Below are 22,319 nucleotides of genomic sequence, written 5' to 3' on the forward strand. Positions count from 1 at the left end.
GCTCTTACTGCGTCATCTCGCCAATCTAAAGATTTCCTTGAAATGGTCCTCACTTCAAACCTTTTCCAAGCAGTAAACAAGCCAGCACGAGGCTCAAATATTCTTGACCTCATTCTTGTTTCCAGTCCTGAGCTAATTCAATTCTTCTCATGTTGCTGTGGGCTGAGTGACCACAATCTTTAACCTGATGATTCTTTAACCTGATGATTGAACTCTGCCCCCGTCAACCGTCCATCATATACATCCGTGATTACAATAAAGCTAACTTCGTGAGCATACACTCCGACCTCGAACACTTTTTCACCACCTTTCATCCGTCCATGGCTACGAGATCCGTGAACGAAAATTGGTGTCTTTTTAAGCACAATATCTTATCGCTCATAGACGCCTACGTCCCACTTATGCCAGAAAGCCATGGTATTCTAACTCGCTGCGTAAGCTATCACGAAAGAAGAAGCGCCTCTTCCGTAATGCCAAGAACTCCGGATCACCTGTAAAATGGGAAAAATACTTCGGCGTCCTTCACGAATACACTAGATTATTGCGGTCATCCAAAAGAAAATTCTACAGTCACGATCTTCTAGAAATATTGCGTGTTAACCCCAAGAAATCTTGGAATTTGCTACAGCCCAACAAGAACACCTCCTAGAACATATCCTTAAAAAGACAAGATGGCACAGACGTTCCGCTTTCCGAGCGATCAGACGCGATGAATTCCTACTTCACCTCAGTTTTCACCCATGAGCCAGCGGATAAGAGCCTACCGAGCCTAAATTTTATTCCAAATCCACCCATAACCATCACATCTGAGGGAATTTCAAAGCTCATCGATAACCTCAAGCCGTGCACTTCACCCGGACCTGCGAACATTCCTGCTAAAATACTTAAAGGCACGAAACCTTTCACAAGCCAAATCCTGCAACTCATCTTCGCCCAGTCCCTCAATACCAGTCAAATTCCGGATGACTGGAAATCAAGCAAGATTGTGCCAATATTTAAGAGCGGCGACCATGCTGACCCCTCTAATTATCGTCCCATTTCAATAACATGCATCTCATGCAAGCTCTTCGAACATATAATCTACTCCCATATTGCGTGGCCGATGGCAGCACTGTTGATGTCACTGGAATGTGCACTTCCCATATAAGTATCGCCGGCCGCCACGTTCCCGTTCTTTTTAGAGTGCTCACCAATTGTCGCCATGACCTAATCATCGGACTCGACTTTCTTACGGCGCATTGAGCTTTGATCGACTGTTCTACCGGTACCCTTTGCCTCGAACTTTCTCTACTCGCGCATATTCGTGCAGAACTGCCGAACAATTTTAGTACGGCCGCCTTTGTCCACCTGCCGCCTAAAGCCTTGACTTTCGTGGATTTACTATCAACTTTTTCTGTGCTCGATGGTGATTACATCGCCATACCTGTTGCTGATGTCCTTTTGATGCGCAATGTCACTGTGCCCCACTCCGTCATCACCGTCGCCGATAACCGGACATGCCTCCCTGTCGTTAATTTTGGCCTGACAAAGGCAGTTCTACCCAAAGGCATATCCGTTGCAACGCTCCGTGCTATCGGAGATGACCCCGTCACGACGTTTTCCGTAAACGTCTGCTCAGATTCTTCACCATCGCCCTATCAGTAGTTGACACGGAGCACATCACTCTTTGTCACGGAGCACATCAGAGCAATCTATTTAATATACTAATTTTCGAAAATAAATGAGTGTATCATTATTTATTTCTGTGTGTGTTGATAACCGCACTAGCTTGTGCGGCGTTTGTTTATTGTTGAGAAGAGAAACGAAAAATGGGGGGATCACTTCGATCGGAAGCAAAACACGTGAGAGGACGTAAGTGTACATGTAGTCCGTGAAGCGTAAATCTATGAGCGTTTGAGTTACTGCTGTAACTCTCGTGGGCCCATTTATAACATTGGCACAATACAAACTAGCAATTATATCAATTAAATTTCTGGTGGTTGTACCCTCAGTATTAATGTTGGTGTTTAAATCGTCAAGTATTAGCAGGTTCTCGTTTGCATGTACCAGTAACTCCAACGTTTTTTTTTATCTACCATAGAAAATTATGCATGTCACACGAAGGTGGTCGGAACACTGAGATATATATGGTATTAGACGATTCGACAGCTACATTTCATAATTTACTATTCGTAACAGAATGCCACTCCCAGGCATTATGAAATGATTGTGACGAAAGTACAGAGAAGTGCCGCCAATTCTACGGTTATCTCCAAAAAGTGACACATCTTAACACGTGCCAAATTGAACTACATCCTGTGCATTGCGAAACTAAGTTTCGCTGAACGCAGCTACATAAAATTTGCTTCTAAGGGCTCGTAGATGAACAGAAATGTCAGCACAGTTATACAACTTTGGCTTCTACCAAGGTTCTTTTCTGCGCCGGTTGTATCAGTTTTCCAATGTGTTGGTCCAAGAACTCAGCACTCTAATAGTATTCTTGGAAAGGTATAATGTTACTAGTGATCGTTTTGATTAAACATGCCAATATGCACCAGCTATTCATGAGCGAAAACTGAAACACTACTCGGCTGCGGATGGGTACTAGAATCAATAATCTTGCCTAAATCACCGTCACCTTCAATACGCAGGGCCCACTCCCGAGGCTCTTTGCGTACGAGGACTTTTCCTCCCTTCTGCCAAGCAAACCGATACCCCGTTTCTGCTGCCTTAGAGCGTGCCAGCCAGAGCAAACGTTTGTTTCCTGGTGTGACGTTATCGCAGAATCGAATGGACGATTTACTGTCTGCACAGCTTAGCTTTTTCTTGCTAGATTTCTTTAGTTTTGCGTGAGACATACCGTACCAGCACAACCGGTATGCGATTACCTTTCGCTGTCATTCGGTGTATTCCATCCGTTTGCTGCTCCGTGAAAGGGTGCCCACCAAAAGGCCCCATGAACTCATTTACATTGTGCAAGAAGTCCTCATTTTCACTGTGCAAAAGTCCGTGTATTTCAAGGTTGTGTCTCTGTTCGTAGTGTTCAATGTCATTTAGCTGGCTTAGCAAGTCGAGGATTTTGTTTTCAGCAGTGCGATTTTCCACTGGACATAAGCCTCCCTCATACTCTGTGATTTCTCGAGACTGATTGACCAAGTGCTTGTTCTACACGTGTTCTACTGAAACCTTGAAATTATCCATCATGTATTTTAACTGAAGAAAGGAATTGCGCTTCTCTGCTAGGAACGAGAAGGAAAGGAATTAACCGAGAGGCCCGATTTCTCTTATTAGTCACGTCATAAGAAGCCAACAAACACTGACACCATGGAGAACTTGGGGGAAATTACTTGTGCTTAATAAATGAAATAAAGAAATTATATATTAATGAAAATGCAAGTGGATGAGAAAACAACTTGCCTCAGGTGGGGACCGTACCCACGCGAAGGTTGTGGGTTCGCTTCTCTGCTGGAGGCACTCATAAAGACAACCTTGCATTCATAGCTTTCATTTCACTAGTAACTCTGTCCACATTAAGGTGCTCCTTCGTCAGGAATGGGCTTGCGGGAGTGTATGTAAGCCTTACAAGTCTGACAGACCACTGCAATAGTCTGCTATCAGTCTTCCTGGCGCTGAATGTCCTAGCTTTCAGGCCCGAGCAGCTACCAATCTGATAACTAAATCACATCCAGAGGCAGACCACCCACTAAACACTGCAAAACTCAGACGTCGCACACATCGCGCCCTGTGTGCTCGCACGGTTCTAGCCGTTTAGATTTAAAAAAATAAGTACGTGCAGTAACCGACGCTAACTGAATTAATGACCATAAACATACGCAACTGGAGAGGCCTATTCACCAAGGGGGGGGGGGGGGGGCTGCATGGGCGCCACTTGCCTCTCCACACTGTGAGAAGGTGAGGGGCAAAGTTTGCTATTTGCGCCTCTGCTTCCACTAATAAAGTGGGCGGTTTTGACTGCACGCTGGAAAATCCAACACCTGAGACCAAATGTTCTATGAAAATACATGAGGCGCGTAAGTACTTCTTTTCTTTATGTATCCTCGGTTTGGACAGTGAAGATTGTCTTAAGTACCTCGCCGCGACAGGCTGTAGCAGACGACGAACGTGGTGCGCCTGTGGGCAAATGTGTGAGCGCAGGTCAGCCAGACGTATTGAGGAATCATCAAAGACAGAGATGAATGAATATTTCACGGACAGGAAACGTGGGACTGGACACAATCTAAATGCAGATAGTACACGATACAGTGGTGCCGCGCTATTATCACAAATCTCAGTCCAGTTCTGCGCCACTTACAGTTCCAGTGGTAGTCGATTCGAGCCGCAGAGGTTGAGTAGCGTTGGCTGGGGCGTAGCTCAGCCGCAGGTAGCTACGAAAGTAACGCGAGCCGGAGCGCAGTCTGGCCTCGGCGCTTGAGGAACGGCGACGAATGCCGTATTGCGGCCTATCTTGGCAACATAGGAGCCGGGGCACAGCTCGGTCTCAACGCGGCTGCACGTCGATGAACGCCACAGCACAGCCTGCCTCGGAAGCGTCAGGAGCCGGGGCGAAGCCCAGCCTTGGCAGGATCCTCCAGGTAGCCTCCGAGGACAGCGCTATAAGCCGGGGCGAAGCGTGATTCAGCAGGGGCAGGACAGGGCTTGTCGGGACGTGGCCCGCCCCTCGATCCGCAGTGCTTGGCGAGAGCTTCTCTTCCTGTCCCGCTCCGCTCAGCCTGTCGGCCCCGTCGCTCGAGCCGATCTTGCGGAACCCGCGCTGCAATCATATGCACAGTCGCGCTTTTCGGCCCCGCACACCGGCACAAGCACCGATATTGAAGCCAGCGCACTTTAAATGGCGTCCTCTACTGCAGCGCCGTACACACGCTGGCATTGTAGAGAAGCCTGGTACTGAATAGCAGTCCCCGGAGCGTGACAAGTGTTGAACGAGCGGCATGAAGCTGATGTAGCTGACTTAGAATAATTACAATTGAGACCGAGGAAAAATATTTGCTAGCGTATGAGGAAGACTACGCCAAGTTTGTGTACGATGTTATATCCGTGTTGATCAAATTCAGCTTTTGCAAAAAAAGTATTTAAAAGAATTTGAAAATCTTACGCAAGCGTTCGAAAGCGTCAAGCTGGCGTTATTCGATGCGTTTCCCAACTTCGCTAAAGTACTCTGCATTTTCAAATTTAATAATTAGCTGGAATGAACGCAGGTTAGGTGCAGTGTGTCGCGAAGTTCTAACCTTTCTGGCTTAGTTAGAAGCATTACGAATAATTGTCGAACCCTTGATTTTCCATTATTTTTGTGCATGATATGTATTTGGTTCGCTTAGCGTCCTCAGTAAAAAGACAAAACAAAAAAGTACAAGTCACCTTCTTCATGTTTGCTGACAGTAACGAAGATGTGATGGGTGATGGGTATAGACAAATGCCAAAGTGGGTGGCTAATTGAGGCTGAGGTAATAAACTGCCTATGTAGCTGCTCTAGCGTTATGACAATGTCTAAGGAACGGACCTGAATATAACCATTGCCCTGGCAAAACTACAAATGCCACGATGACCAAATTTAACGCAAATGTGTGGAACGATATTGAAATCTCTGTGCAGAGTTAGACGAGCTGGATCGAACATAGCTTTTCTAAATAAAAATGTTTTAATCAAGTATTAGAACGTGTGATATGGCCGCTATCAGCTGTGCTTCCTATTGTCTCGACATAGCTGCATGCTGCAACATGTTCATATATGGAGGAAATTGGATGGATGGCCATGGTAAGTGCCATGCCGGACAAAATTTTCGCATTCCTGGTAAAGTTAGAAACCTTCCAAATAGTTACTGAAGCTTCGTTTCAGAAACCGCATTTCCAAGCGTCACAAGGCGTCCGTAGTTGGTTTCAGCGGGGTCCTGTGTGAGCTGCAGAATGTGGTCGAGAGCTTTATCAATGTGCTTCTTGAACAAAACAAAATTTATTGTGCTGCTCTTGGTGATCTGGGAACTTAACGAAGATAAAATATAGCAAAGAGAGATGGGGATGTTATGTCATCAGCTGTGGTTAATGTTCTGCCGAAGCTAGATGTGTGTTTAGCAACTATTGGCGTTCCAGGATTCCTATCAATAAGAGCTCGAAAGCGCTAGGTACAAGCAAGGTTTTAAACGGGACCGAACAACTTTTTGATGTGTAAATACAGGAACTTAAATGTTATATTTGGAGAGGTCGAAACAAACAATTTCGCGGGAAATTAATTTGTAATTCTGCAGGGTCGTGAGCATCCGCTTACGTTTTCTTTTTGGGTTTCCTTATGAATATTGTAAGTCTTTTATGTTTTCTTCTTTGACGTGCATAACCTCGACAGTACAATTACCTTAAATAGCGATACACTTGTACTGTAGATTAATACACTAACAGCATTATTTGTTGAAATAATAAAGTTGTAGCAATTGTTTATTTTTATGAGCGTCCTACTGCTGCTACTGAGCCTGGTCAGGGACTTCTGTAAGACACTAATAGCCTTTTGTCACTGCATCACTTAGAGATTTTACATAATTTCGGGAAATATATTCAAATAATTTTTGGTCCGAAATGATTCACCATGAGTGATTGATAATGGCACGCATGAATGGTCATTATAAAAAAGTCGCAGTTCCACCCGAAAGGAGAAGCTTCTATTTCAATAGCAAATTAGGAGACAGCAATAAGATGTAAGCATAATACTCTTATCGGCCGTATAAACTTGTAAGCATTCGCTTGCTAACTAAATTAACAAGCATAACGTCAGCGCGCATAGCAAGCATGAATACATTATACTGGATGGCTGCAGACACTCGCTGTCGACATGCTGGTGGGAGCAAGCGCGGCAGCTGTGGAGTGCGAAGTCACCTTTCTGCAGTCTATCGGAGGGCTTTAAAGCACATCGAGCACAAAGATATGCGCTGTCTGCTAATCCCATTCCAGATACGACACGCGCGAACTGGTGCGGCCGTGCAAAGTACTCACTTGGTGGCGGAGTCAAAGCCGCACCCCCTCCCCTCCCTCCCGCGCTGCTTCCCCGCTTTCATCCCTATCGCGCACGAGACGAGATTGAGCCGCGATCGTGAGTTCCCCTTGCGCTCTGTCGCGCAGTACGCAACTGCTGCCAGGAGTCACCAATAACCGATGATTGGACATGATATATACAGCCAGCCCGCTGCGACAGCGAGGAAACCAGAGCCGCAGCGCGCTGGCTTGCCCGCTGATGGCTGACGGAGTAAAACAAAAACATGCAGACATTCGGTTCGTGTGTCTTATTATTTCTCTAAGCTTTAATTCGTCTATTCAAGCAACATATTACACAAATAACAGATGTGGCCTTGAATAATTCTCGAAATTACTTGTCACCACGAGCGATGTCACAGTCCAAACAGGTGTACGCAGGCGGAGTAGCACGTGGGCGTCACCTTCCGACTAGGAGTCTGACGCCGCGAGGACATGACAAAACGGCATTCGGTTTGAAACTTCAGGTCTTTCCAAGGCGCGTAGCGATGTAATACTTTGCAGACACGATTGTTATCGCGCAATATATGGTCTGCGCTTGTGAGCTCAAGTAGTTAGTCCTGAGGAGGGGTCCCTTTAAGGCAGCTTCACACCGAAGGCCAAGGCGGGAACGCAGAAAGAGGCGTAAACGTCCTTTCTCCCGGACATAGCAAGCGCAAAACGAGGCGGCCAGTCCGTTCGCTCCCGGACAGATTTGTTCCACCCCACCGGAGCTTCCCGCTTTCCCGTAGCCAATCAGGGCTCCAGGAGAAAAACCCCCTCAATGTGGCGTCCAGTGAGATAGCTAGATTTAGCGTTGCACTTTAAATGAGTGCAATCAAAAGTTACCCTATGCTGTACGACAAGAGACACGGGAGATACAAGGAGACTAAATACCAAAATCAGATATGTGATAGCGCGAGATCTGGGCGTGAATGGTAAGCCCACAGGGTACTTCGTCTGTGTACTATCGCTATAACTATAAATTAAATTCAGAAAATTTGCGTACGGAACTGCAAGATCTGTTTTTGAAGAACACCGTACTGAAGTACTCCAGATTAGGTGTGAGCACCCAGAGTTATCTAACCAGGACTATATCAAAGTACATGAGCGTTGTTGCGTTTTGTCCCCCTATAAATTTGGACGCCATGGCCGGGATCAAACCCTCAACCTAGATCTCAGCAGCGCACGCCATAGCCACTGAGCTTCAGCGGCGGGTCATCATTGCATTCAAACATTCAATGGGATAGTATAAAACGCTGAGCACATTATACGTCTGTATACACCTTCTTATCATGTCTAGTTTTGTCACGTAGGCGCACCAATATATCAGCGCCATCGCTAATAATTTATCATCGTTGCCAGTTTCGTTATACGCAGGTAAAGACAAAATGACAGAGCAACTGCATACGGTCGCTTCCCGTCTGTGAGTCCAACATAATGGATGTTGGCACAATCAATTTTAAATACCACGCACATATAGTTGCAGCTCTCAGTGCTGCTAGGCCATGCAAAGATCTCTTTTAACAGCACTTGCGTCATAGCACACTCTGGGACGCGGTAATGTACGCCGTGCTGCGTTCAGGGAATGTGGAAGGCCATCCACGAAATACGCTGTCAGAGTGTTTCCGAGAGCGGACGCGTCGCACGACGGCCGACCGAGGGCGTAAAGGCGAGCGCTGATAGCAAAGTCGGATATCGGAACTGCAGCGAAGAGCATGAAGGGCCTCTTGCTGTGCAGTGAACTCCAGACCGTATAGAGAGTCTACAACTGACGTAGACGTTAGTATAGCGCGATTCTTTCTGTCATAGTTATTTTTCTCATAGGTGTCTCTCTCCGCACGTCCAGGAATGCACTCACGTCACAAGTGTCAGCTGCGTAGCGTTTTTCTTCGTTTGGTTCTATGTTTTGTTTGAGGAACGGTAGTACTGTGCTGTGCCTGAGCGCAGCCTCAACTGCCGCCGGTTGCGGAAGCGTTCAAGAAGAATGACACCGCTTTTTGGTCGATGTCTTTTCTTTCTTTTCGTATTCATTCTGAAATGTGACGTTTGAAGCCGCCTGTTAGCGGTGCGACGGCATCGTCACTGTTGTCTCTTCAGTCTGTCTGGGAATACGTAGAACATTGGCTCTGCATCTGACGCTAAGCAACACCGTGGGCGGAGGTTCTCTGCGGCACAGGTGGCTCTGAGGCCGAGGAGGTATGTAACGATTTATGTTAAGTTCACACAGCATATCTCCTCTTAAATAAAAAGAGGTTCAACATTATCAAGCAAGGATGTTCTATTTTCTGTCCTTTTTTTTCGTAATTAGGTAGCAAAATGATCGCCTTCATTCTGGGCGCATGCCACGTAGCTGGTTAGAACCAAAGTAATTTTAATTGCCGTCGCTTGAGGATACTTAGATTATTTTTTGGATTGCGCCTCAATTACATGACTTTTCTTAATTAATTACTCAATTGTCGAATATTATAGTTAAAAGAAAATTATCAGTGAGAAACTTGCAGAGCCTTATGGTAAACTCCCGATGCAACTTTATGTTACTCAATACATACGTCCTACATCAAGATATTTTTCGGAGCATGAAAGAAGCCCGCGAATGCGGGCAAAGCGCCTCGAGATGCCGGTAGCACGGCAATTTGGCATGCATTTTCTTAGAGTCGCGCTGAATCCGTTCACGACAATGGTATAGAGGTGCTTTGACATTCTCCATGCGCCTCGCGGGCAACTTGGTCGTCACGTTCATCGCCAATAATGTTGCAGTACCCACTGAAAAACCACGTTGTGGTTTCTGTCCACCGCTTGATGGTAGTGTAATCACGTTTCTATCACCAATTGTTCATGTGCTTTCCGGCGCAGAGCTGATTAGAGTGATTGCAAAGCTGATAGCGCACTTTATCTTTTGATATCCTGTAGCGTTTGAGCCCAATGATTTGTTGACTGTTGATGCGCATAAAGCAGTGAGCTACGGAAGGCTGCAAATTGGGACCCGGTCAGCGTTGAGACATTACCGATCTTGAACTTCGTGTAGTTTGACGTAGTTGGAATAACCACCGGACCAGTAGAGCTGGTGAGAGTTGAAGAGCCTTCTGTATAAATGTGGACTCGATAGAAGTAGGAAGAGTGCAGTACATGTAAGCGGCTTGATTGAGGGCACAAGTTAACAAACCCGACTTCATTCCAACTCCAACAATGGCGAGCTGCAATTGTGGTTGCCGCAAACACCACAAAGGACATGGTGATCTTGCTGCACTTGTGAAATCAGATGTAAGAGAAGATTGGTATGAGGCTACAATGCTCGAAAAAGTTGTTTCTAGTAAAGTTATGAAATAGACGCAATGAGCTGCTACTACCTTCGCAAAATGTGTCGAGCATGAGTTCTAAACGTGTCTGTCACGACATACGTACTGACGGAATGTTCCCTGGCGATGGCAATTGTTGCGACTCTTGAAGCGGATCACTGTATTCAAAGACAGGTTCCAAGAGTTTGGGCTTGCACTCTCTCAAGCACTCTGAGATTTCTGTTTTGCGTGCCTGACAGCATCGGGATGCTGTAATGCAAGACACCCATGAAGCACGCTTTGTAGAGTTCAAACATATAACTCACCGATGGTGTTCATGTTTTTTAGCGATGGTTTTGAAACGGTGAGTCCAGAAGGGTATCTTCTTAAGGTACGTCAGATGGGGCTCCAGGAGAGGTCGCGGTCGACACAGATCCCAAATGATCGATATGTTCTCTTGTATAAGATAGGCTTGCCATTGATAAACACCGGGTATCCAGTCATTGATTTTCGTGGGAAGGCGACTAATGCGCATTTTGCTTTCGAGACGCCGAGGCCTTGTCTCTGAAGATAAGCACACGTCAGGGTTTCAGCCTTTTGTAAGCTTGCCCGAACATGCGGGCGAGTTACTGTTGAAGCCCAGATGTAAATTTCATCTGTGTACATCAAGAATGGCCGACAGTGGCAGGGATTTTGCCAGCCCAATAAGGGCTAGGCTAAACAAAACTGGGTTGCACCTTGTGGAACTCCACAGCTGGTGTAGTGGTCGGTAATCTGGCCATCCTAGATGAATACAAAGAAGCTCCTTCGGGTCAGGTAGCTCCCAATCTACCGAAACATGCGGCCTCGTATTTCAGCAGGCGCGAGTGCGTCAAGGATGCCTTCTAGAGAAACATTACCATAAGCTCCCTTCACGTCTAAATACGATGCTAGGTAGAGGGGTTTGATTATTTCTGTTGTTGCATCGAAGACGCAAGGTCAATGACATTGTCTACCAACTAATGGCCACGCTGAAAGCATGTCATCACGTTTGGGTAAATATTGTAATATTCACGAAACCACTGGACGTGCGGGCAGATCATCCTTTCCATCAACATTCCAACACAGCTAGCGAGTGCAATAGGCCGATGTGATGTTAGGTAAAGGGGCGACTTTCATTTAACATTGGAACAAGATGGCTACGCTTCAACTCAGAGGGAACAAGACCGTCACTCCATGAACTGATTGATTGATTGAAAATTTTATTACTCCACCGAACTGGGGTGCCCGCCTCTTACCCTACACGCAGCTAGGGGGGAGGCCGAAGCAGTTCCCGCGCGTTCAGGACGGTGAGTTTTCACGGCCAGGCGGATTGCTGGACGCTGGTCGCCTTCAGTCTCGCTCTGGAGCAAGGCCTCCGAGGCTTCTCTACTGTCAATGTTTTCTTTGGCCCCTGGGGAGCCAGCACATTCCTATATTACATGATCTAGCGTACCTTTCTCATAAATTTTGCAGAGAACGTCGTTATAGTCCTTCGTCTGAGTTAAGAAGATCCAGTATAGTGATGTATAACTGTTTCCTTGGAGGCGCCGCCAAATGCGCGCGTCCTCCAGAGTGAGAGACCGATGAGGAGGCGCAAAGATTCTTTTTTCATCTTTGTAATAATCTACAATTTCCCTGTACTTGATAATGTTATCTTTGGTCTATGGAAGTGGCTGCTCTAGAGTTGCCCGGTGGTAGAGTGCTTCGGCGAGCTCGTGAGCGTCTTCGTTACCTGGAACTTGTTCATGGGCTGGAATCCAAATAAAAGTTATGTCCCTCCTAGGAGGGTTTCGATTAGAATTTGGAGGGCCTCTTCCGAGATTCTCCTTTTGTTAAAATTTCGGATAGCTAATTTTCCGTCTCATAATATGATTCCCGCTTTTGTACACGCACAAGCGAGCGCCACTGAAACCTCCTCAGATGTCCAGACATCCCTCGTGCACGTGGAGCACGCTATCTTAACGCACCCGTCGCCATCAACCACCGTCAGCCCTGTCTCTGTCGCAAGCGGCGACCACGTACGCTACTTTATGCGCCGTTTAGTTTTTATGTTTATTTACTAGAGCCACGGGAATCTTTAGGAGAGTTTCACTCAAAGGCAGGGGCCTCAAAGAGAACAGCCTCCTCAGTCTTATGCATGCCTTTATTACCAGACGAATAGCGTATGCCACACCGTATCTTGTGTTTAAACGAGAAAAAGAGAAAATAGTTGCGATTATTAGAAAGAGCGTTAAGAGAGCCCTAGGGCTCCCAGACTCGACCTCGACATACCTCCTTCTCAAAATGGGGGTTCAAAACAGGCTAGTTGAGCTCACTGAGGCACTACGAGAGTCTCATTTGGAAAGATTAAGCCAGTCCAAAACAGGGAGAGAAATAATGGAATTGGTAGGAATCCAGTGTGACAGGGGTGCCCGACTGGCAAGAAGGACATTCCGTTGGACGTGCGTAAACGCTTTCGAGTTGCCCCCTACCTAAAGATATGCATCCTGTCTACAACAAAAAGAAGAGAGCTCACAGCGCTAAGACTCTAGTAAATAAACGTAAAAAGTCACCCCATGAAACGTTGACACGACGTAGTAGGATCTCTCGTGCTTCATGGTCCAGGCTGCGTAGAGTAGTGTACGCTTTATCGTCAGGTCCGGGCAAACGGCGAGAGCGCATGCAAACGGCGACAGCAGCCTCCAGTTCTTCTAAGGCAAAAGGTTCGTCAATTGCCGAATCTTGGATGAAGGCATCTTTAGTAACACTCTTTCACATGCAACTGTCTCACAAGTCTTTTCCAACGTCCGCTTCTCGACAGCCTTGGTGGAGAGCCAGTGTCTTAAAGGGGATCGTGAGGCTTATAGCGCGTGAAAAAGACAAGGACGAAAGTGAGACGTGACACACACAGACGCTAACTTGCAACAATCTTTATTTCGAGCAAGGGACGTGGGCAAAGCCGAAGGTGCCTCAACGAGCGTTTAAAGGAACACCGGTATAATGTAGCAGAAAAGCGGGGTGGGTTCCTTGACGCCCACTGCAGGCATTGCAGGTGCACTGTTGCCGGGGTGGATGATGGTGACCACTCGACGTGTGCTCCAGCATACAGAGACTGCTCCATTGTGGAAGATAACTCGCGAAGTTTTAGAAGCAGAAATGATTGATAGGCTTGGGGATAACTGTGTGTCTAAACCATCGATTGCCCATTCCCGCAAAGAGTTATCGTACCTGCGCAATGCTGTGTAAAAGCTTTTTTTTGCAAACAGCGCATGTGTGATGTACGCAAAAACTTGTATGATGTACGCGAAAAGTTGTATATATGTATGGGTCCCTTGCTCGAAATAAAGATTGCTGCATGTTAGCGCCTGTGTGTGTCACGTCTCACTTTCGTCCTTGTCTTTTTCACGCGCTATAAGCCTCACGATGTCTTACTAACAAGCCCAAATCACTGCTTTACAGCCTAAAGGGTAGGCGTTGCTGAGGAGAAGAGCGAAGGCCCTGACAAATGTCGCATAAGCGAGAGTGATTTGTGGGGGATCAAAAGATTAACGAATGATCTCCATCGTTCGCTGCCTAATTTGTCCATGCGATAACGTATCTTCCTCTGGACGCGTCTGGCCTCCCTAAGTTCGCGTATCGACTGTGCGCATCTATATCTCTTCTCTGCGCGCTGACGTAATGCACAAAGCCTTTCCAATTGAATGTCAAACTCCCGCGAGTAGCTGTCCATGAAAACGAGCGCGTTGAAGCATGGTTTGCGTCCGCGGTTACAAGCTCTTTGATGCGTCCAAGGCCGCCATTGTATTTGGCGTTAATAGAGGCTTCAAATGCGGACCAATCAACTGTTGGAGATACCATAGGTGAGAAAGTATTGACCGGAGCTTCGACGGCAACGTAAGTAGGAATATGGTCATTTTCACGCTGTTCCAAATCAGTAAACCAGCATATGTTCGAGGTAGGACATAGTGATACTAAAGTCACATACAGACGGCTATTGTACGACGACCCTCTCAGGCATGTCGGGCTGCCGTCGTTCAAAACACAGAGGTCGTAGTTAGAAGCAAAGAATACAAGAGTCCTGCCTCTTAGATTGGTTCTTGTAGTTTTCCAAAGAGGGTGTTGAGCAATAAAAAATCTTGCCATTATTGAAGGGCAGGAGCTCGTGCTCAAAACATTTTGAAGCTTTTTGCAGCCAAAACCACTTCATGGGGAATTGTTGCTTGCGACGGCTGTTACCTTGCCACTCTTCTTTACGCTAAGGCACACATAATGGTTGTCGTCGTGGAGGGCGAAGCCTGAGCCACGTCGGTGAGCGCCTTGCAAACATAAACGAGGACCTTGCTACTTTTGTCACAGGTGGCAGAAACAAAAGCTTCGTATCCACACAATCTCAAAATATTTGGCACGTTTGGTTCAAAGATGACATGCACCGGGAACGGGTTTATTAAACAAATGCATTAAAATTGGAAATACGTGACTTGAGGCCTCCGGAATTTCACTGAAAAATCGGGGTATTCTTGTCTTTTTCTTTAAAGGGTCGCTTCTGCAGAAGTGGGCAAGCCATGTTTCTAATGCAGGCTTTCAAGCACAGGAGGGAAAGTATCCAGCACTTGCAAAACACATCCAGGAGTCGGAGTTTGTCCATTCGCCAAAAGTGTGCGAATTGCAGTCATTACTGAGTTAAGCAAAATAGCAATCTTTACATCTTATTCAGACAGCTTGTCGGTAGCAAGAGGTAGGCTTGATGAAGGCGATGTACCCTACTCAAGTTGCAATTGCCAGACGCATCGACCAGTCGGAGTTTGTTCATTTGCCAAAAGTGTGCGAATGGTAGTCATTACTGAGTTCAATAAACTAACTCATGGTACATCTTGCTCAGGCAACTTGTTGGTAGCAAGAGGTATGCTAGATGAAGGCGACGTATTCTACGCAAGCTCAGCAGGTGTTCATGCATTTGGTAGTGTAATTCCACCAACGTCATAAGCGCTTTTCTAGGCTTCTTCATTATTCATAACGTTCTGTTTGGTCTCCCTGAAATACTGCTGTTTTAGAATGCAAGGTGATGGCGCCACTGGTCTAGGTTGGCGCTGTGGAAGAGGGGGCCTTTATATTCCTACAGAAGTACGTATGAGTGCACATAATGTGATTTCAACGACGCCGCCATACCTTCACTGGCAGGCACACGCCCGCAAAGATTATCCTTGCCACCTTGGTGTAGCTTTTAGAGCCCAATGTCTATGCATACTCTATGGCTTGTTTTCGACGGTGGCGCTCATCAATCTATAATTTTGTTGATCTCGTTACGTTGGTATAATATCAAGAATCACATAAACATATGTCTGCCGCTGTGTTCCTAGGTGTAAAGGGGGCACATAACGCCTTCTATGAAGCCATTCTCAATGTTCTTGGTATTGTCGGCGATTATTTTTCGATATTTCTAGTTACTTCCTTAGGAAGTCTTTGTTCGTGCGTACCGAAGATGGCCTTACCACGTGACACTGCACCTCGCAGGCTTTTCTCAAGCCTTCCTTCCCCCTCAAGTCCTCATGTACGCGAAATAATTCAAAGGCTCTTACTTGGACAACGTAGTGCCATTGCATCCCAGCCCTGAACATATCTTCAGACAGGTGGACTTCGTTGGCGCTTACACTCTAGACAGCCTTGATCAACAAACTGATGATTTCCTATAAGAAGGACGCACAGATTTGTTGGTGTTACCACTGGATAAAAATCGCCAATGGAGCCCTCGTGTAACCTACATAATAGAGCGTGCGCCTGACAGGAATTTTCCGCGGTGTTGAAGTATCTAGAACGAAACAGATGGAGGAGATCAGTCGCAAGCATTGTCGAAATTCCACGGGGTTCTCTTTCTTGGCTTCTTGAGATACAACTCCTCCATGTGGGCGTTCACTTGCGGGACAGATATTCGTTTGCTACAGGCGTTTTTTGGCCGGATCATAGATTTCGTTTTGGTTTGCCAAAAGGGGCATCAACAGCAGCAACTATTGCTGTCACCGGGGACCATTTTATACAAACGCACATCACCATAGATGTTTAAAGAGTGCGCATTAGGCATTTTTCTGCAGTGCATTCCCACCATTTCGCTTCACTGCCATGCAAAAGCGAGGAAAATAGGGGAAACCAAGGGACCCGATTTTTCATGGTCATAAGAATAGTACCGCACCGCATAAAAGCCCCACACGTGTAATTCGAAAATCTAGCTTTGGTCTCCACCTTTTAGTTGCCTTTTAGTCACTTTGAATTCCCTTTACCTTATTAATTATCCATTTCACTGAAACATAACGCATAACTAATCCTATTCATTCTGTCACTTCATTATCTGTCTCTTCTGATGACTGTCCTTTCAGAAAAGTAGCAGATGTAATTTAGCGCTGCGATTCCTGCTTATCGCACCAGCCTTTCACCATGCCCACTACTAAACCATTGGTTCTCCTTTCATATCCCGTTCACCACAGAGTGCACCTCACCATATGACTGACAATTAAACAAATTCAAATTTCGCTTTCCATTATTAAACCACTATCACCGTACTTTCGCGTGAAAGGTAGACATACTTTGTTCACTTCATTACAAAGGACTGAACCACCTGAAGTGTTCAACCAGGGCCGTTTCTTTTTTCAAGAAAAACGTTAGTTTGTGCTAGTTAGTAACTTGGGGTAACAGATTACGCACGGAAACAAAATCTCTGAAATCTGATGCATCGTCATGTCGAAGTCTACGTGGCACAGAAGAGCCCGCCAGCCACAGAAATAAGGGTGGTCGCACTGCTGTACGTTTACAGAGTAACACATGGTCTAAAAATAACGTAAGCACGCAAACATGCCAAAACTGATAAAGTAGTCATACGAAAAGCCATCGTCCTAACCTATCATGCCTTGAAGATGTCCTAGTCAAAATTCCACTGTGTTGCCCAAGGCGATCTCCTGAGGAAATTTGTCGCTGCGTCAACGATAAGTTGCGGCAGCATGACAACAGTGTGACGATGGGGTTTGTGGAGCACTTAGCCGAGCCTCGCAAGGAATATGGCATTGAAACTAAGTTTGAGTGGTAAGCTCTATTTCTGAAAAATATTGGGAGCACGTGCCACTCAATGACACACTATGGCACAGCATGCGTTAGCTTGTCGTCAATTCCTTTATTACCAAAGGAGATGGAATCTTTTGGTGTTTCACTTGGAAGCTTTACCGCTCAGCCAAAGGTATTATATGTTTTGTTTGATTCTTCTGCTTTGCATATTTACCTATTACTCTTACAACTTGATTTTGCTTCTTTATGCGTTATTCACTTGACCAATCTGAAAAAATAATGAAGCTGGTCCATTGGTCCTTGGTCCAGTCATTTTATGTGTCCATCGCTTTTGGCTCACGCTGCTGATCTATCACCACCGCCAGTTTCATAGCATGCCACCCGACGGCACCGACAACTATTGAACTTGTGGCGTCTTGAGCGGCACTTTATCCTGTCAGCCAAGAACCTCGAAGGTGGTTCATATCCTGCACCTTAATGGCAGCATTCAGCTCTTTATTATTACTGCTGTTGCACAGAGCACATGAAGATCTGGTGTTCGATATTAGAGAGATTGAAATCGAAGAATGGCACTATGTTACATTTGAGAGCAGTTCAAGTAACTGCGAATATAAGGCCTACGCTGTGATTTATGTTGGCATATTGATCAAGCTGAAAGATATCTATAGCGGCTCCACAGCCACCGTAGTCCTCCATAAAGAAAGCAGCAAAATCCCAATAAAGAAAGGCGTCAGGCAGGGAGATACGATCTCTCCGATGCTATTCACAGCGTGTTTACAGGAGGTATTCAGAGACCTGGATTGGGAAGAATTGGGGATAAGAGTTAATGGAGAATACCTTAGTAACTTGCGATTCGCTGATGATATTGCCTTGCTTAGTAACTCAGGGGACCAAATGCAATGCATGCTCACTGACCTGGAGAGGCAAAGCCGAAGGGTGGGTCTAAAAATTAATCTGCAGAAAACTAAAGTAATGTTTAACAGTCTCGGAAGGGAACAGCAGTTTACAATAGGTAGTGAGGCACTGGAAGTGGTAAGGGAATCCATATGCTTTGGACAGGTAGTGACTGCCGATCCGGATGATGAGACTGAAATAATCAGAAGAATAAGAATGGGCTGGGGTGCGTTTGGCAGGCATTCTCAGATCATGAAGAGCAGGTTGCCATTATCCCTCAAGAGAAATGTTTATAACAGCCGTGTCTTACCAGTACTCACGTACGGGGCAGAAACCTGGAGATTTACGAAAAGGGTTCTACTTAAATTGAGGACGACGCAACGAGCTATGGAAAGAAGAATGATTGGTATAACATTAAGGGATAAGAAAAGAGCAGATTGGGTGAGGGAACAAACGCGAGTTAATGATATCTTAGTTGAAATCAAGAAAAAGAAATGGGCATGGGCAGGACACGTAATGAGGAAGGAAGATAACCGATGGTCATTAAGAGTTACGGAATGGATTCTAAGGGAAGGAAAGCGTAGCAGAGGGCGGCAGAAAGTTAGGTGGGCGGATCAGATAAAGAAGTTTGCAGGGACAACATGGCCACAATTAGTACATGACCGGGGTAGTTGGAGAAGTATGGGAGAGGCTTTTGCCCTGCAGTGGGCATAACCAGGCTGATGATGATGATGATCAAGCGGCTAATAAAAGATAATAAAGCCGTTCATCTGCAACGTGTTCGGCAGCATAGTGATTATTCGCCTGCCGAGTAAGCAAGACAGACGCTGAACCCGCACTCGCCTCCCACGGGACACACTTGACACACTTCTTAGTTACGCTGAATACTGTACAGCCATGCATAATGTTTTGTGATGGTCTGGGTTCAGACCCAGCATGGGAACTGACAATCACCTTTGATTGTTTCAGAGGCTTGTATGTCAAAACTCACGAAGTGGACTGCCAGACTATATCCTAACTTGCTCTGTAGTCCACAAAGAATGGTCGTGTAGCGCAAACAAGCAACGACGAAAGGGGACAAGGGAAGCGTCCTTCCGTCCTTTCTTTCTTTGCGTACAACGACCAGAAATTTTATGGTCTACAGAGCAATATGAAGCAACTTGCCCAACAGGATGTACTTCTGGATTAAATCCTAATTCCCGATAGGCGGGAAACATTTGACAATGTCAAGGAGGATCACATTCTCTCCAACAAAGCAAGAATAAATCCTAGCCGACGAGCACTCAGCGAAATCGCAAGGTTTATGGAAGCAAGACCCATTCGACTTCCCAGCAACAGCAATACCTTCTCTCCACTTGTAATTTGCTATATCACTCGAGGCACACCCCAGGGCTCGATCTTGACCCCCTGATTTTAATGTGGCCGTGTTCCCTGTGTCCCTAGAACTTGAACCAAGCACAGGCATCTGCTATACTAAATATGCAGACGACTTAACCATTTAGGCTGAACCGCGAGACTATGGCGGAAATACACAACACATCGCAATGGAACGTTAAGCTGCCCATAACACTTGAAAACGCTCTTCCTAAAAATAAACTGCACTTTAGCACCGGAAAAAACGTACCTTCTATGTATCAATGGCAGACGAAGCGTCATGCTGCCACAGCACGCAATAACCTTAGTACTCGGACACAATGAAGTCAAAGCCACACGTTGACATGGTAATATTCTCGGGATACCGACCCCCAGCTGCAATGCAGATCACTTTAGACCACCGAGACCAAAATATCATTACTGAGGTCACTGTAAAGAATGTATAGTAATGATAGTAATATATTTATATTTATTTATATCAATATAGCAATTATATAAATATTATTACCAAGGTCACCCGAGAATACCGCCCAAGCTGAGTAGTCGGCACACCGTGTTGTGTGCCACGTTCTGCTCGAACACGACGGACTTCGTTCGCATCGCAGCCTGCTAGCGGTTTGTGTCGACTGCGTCGCAGTTTCGACAATTTCACGACAATATGAGCGAATCAAATGGAGAGTAGAAGAAAAATACCGTCACATTGGCACATAAGGACGCTATCGTAAAGGCTAAAGAGTCGGGTGTTGCACACGCCGCAGATTCTTTCCTCGTGTTTCCCTAAAATTTCATTGCATACGCGGTTGCGTAGTCGTTGGGAAGGCCGCGGAGCCGTAGCTTCTTCGCATGTTTAAAGTTGTGTGCTGGGTATATACTTCAGCAAAGGGCAATAATAGATATAGCGAAGTAATTTCGGTTTCTCCTCCAAATTACTTGTATTCAGGTGCGAGTGTATAAGCAAATTGAAGGACTTGACGTCCTTGTCGTCCATCGAAGATATCCTCAAACACGCGCAGGCATAATTCCGTATTGACTGCATCTCAAGACAAAGGACCAGATGACCCTGCTCTGGAACAGCCGACGCGTTCGTGTAGAACCCCGAGACACTGCAAGTAAAGGCACCGTCCTTGCTTTTCCTAACTGTCTCACATCTGCGCCACTGGCAAATGGGGCCACAAAGGCCAGGCAGCGACTCATCGGTACAATCAGTACAATCACGATGTAGCCACGCCCTTCTCGATCGCTACTGCCTGGACCTGGTCTGGTACAAACCCTCCACCGGCGAATACAGACGCTACATTTCCACACTGAACCACACGACCCCTGCACAGGCGCAATTTATTTGCCATCTGTACTACCTTAAAAGAAAAAAAAGCGCCATCCATCACCTACACAGACTCACTTTACGGAATAAAGGACGTTAAGACCCCAGCATGAAAAATGACATGACTCTACGCATCCGCCAGATTCTCGTGTAGGAATGGAATAGTGGAAATAAGGCTGGGGTTCCTGGCAGTCATGACATGTGGCAGCTCACGGAGAAGGTAACAAAGTGGCTCATAGTACTGCCACCTCACATTCTCGAGTTCAACTTTATCATGGCCAACTTTTCTTATGCGGGTCTTCTGATCTCGTTTACCGCCCATACGTGGATTTGCCGACGAACTCTCACTTCCAAATGTCATGGTTACTTCGCTTCCTCAAGTATCTTCACTCGGAGAGACTCAAAGAAGTCGTTCCTCCCCACACTTTAGGGACTTCCCTCTCAGCTGATCGCAGGAAACCTTTCTCAACAAAGTACTTGCATATACAGCCACAACTCCTGCATAATTCACGAATTGCAGAACCTTGGGGAACGAAGGAAGGGCATTGACGCATCTGCCCCCCTGATACTGTGACAGAGGCAAGATATAGGCGAAAGATATATTTACAAAATATTGACAAATAACGCTAGGGCAAGAAAAGATGTCTGAGCCTGCCCACGTGCAAGCGACCTCATCGTCGTTTTCATCGCTCTGCCAAACCTCGGGTTCATCCATGTACCGATCACTCCGTAACATCACCCTCCGGTGGTGGTAGCGCTGTCCTGGCGCTTGCTACGAAGAGGAGGCCGGGAAACGCGAACATCAGACAGTAGCGAGGAGGTCGAAGAAGCGGGGCTCAGGGTTATAATCTCGTAATTGACATCACCGAGTTGACGCATCACCTTGCTCACACAATGGAAACAATTGTGTGAGCAAGGGCAACATAGCGGATGACAGTACATAGTAGTAGTAGACGTAGTCGCCATCGGCAATATCATGAGAAGACATCAAAGTGACGTATGCAGAAGCTTGAGGCGGCAAGCGAACGTCATGTTGAGAGCATAAGCGTGGTGGCATGTCGGCTGGAATATTGGGAATATGGAGCAGCTCAAGATGAAGAGCACCGGTCGCACAGTCAATTAAAGCAGAATGACAAGACAAAAAATCTAAGCCGAGGATTAGGCCATGGGGGCACTCCTCAATGACGGCAAATTCGACTGAAATGAGATGACCAGCAATGCAGACGCGGCCGGTGCACACCCCCAATAACGGCAGCAGTCCCTCCATCAGCGACGCAGAGGATGCGGGAGGCGACAGGTGTGAGCACTTTATGAAGGCGACTAGGAAGATCTGCACTCATCACAGAGATGTGCGCCCCAGTGTCGATGAGCGCAGAAATGGTGACGCCATCAACATCAACGTCTAACAAGCTTCGT

Source organism: Dermacentor andersoni, chromosome 3, assembly GCF_023375885.2.
Source record: "Dermacentor andersoni chromosome 3, qqDerAnde1_hic_scaffold, whole genome shotgun sequence".
NCBI classification, from domain to species: domain Eukaryota; kingdom Metazoa; phylum Arthropoda; class Arachnida; order Ixodida; family Ixodidae; genus Dermacentor; species Dermacentor andersoni.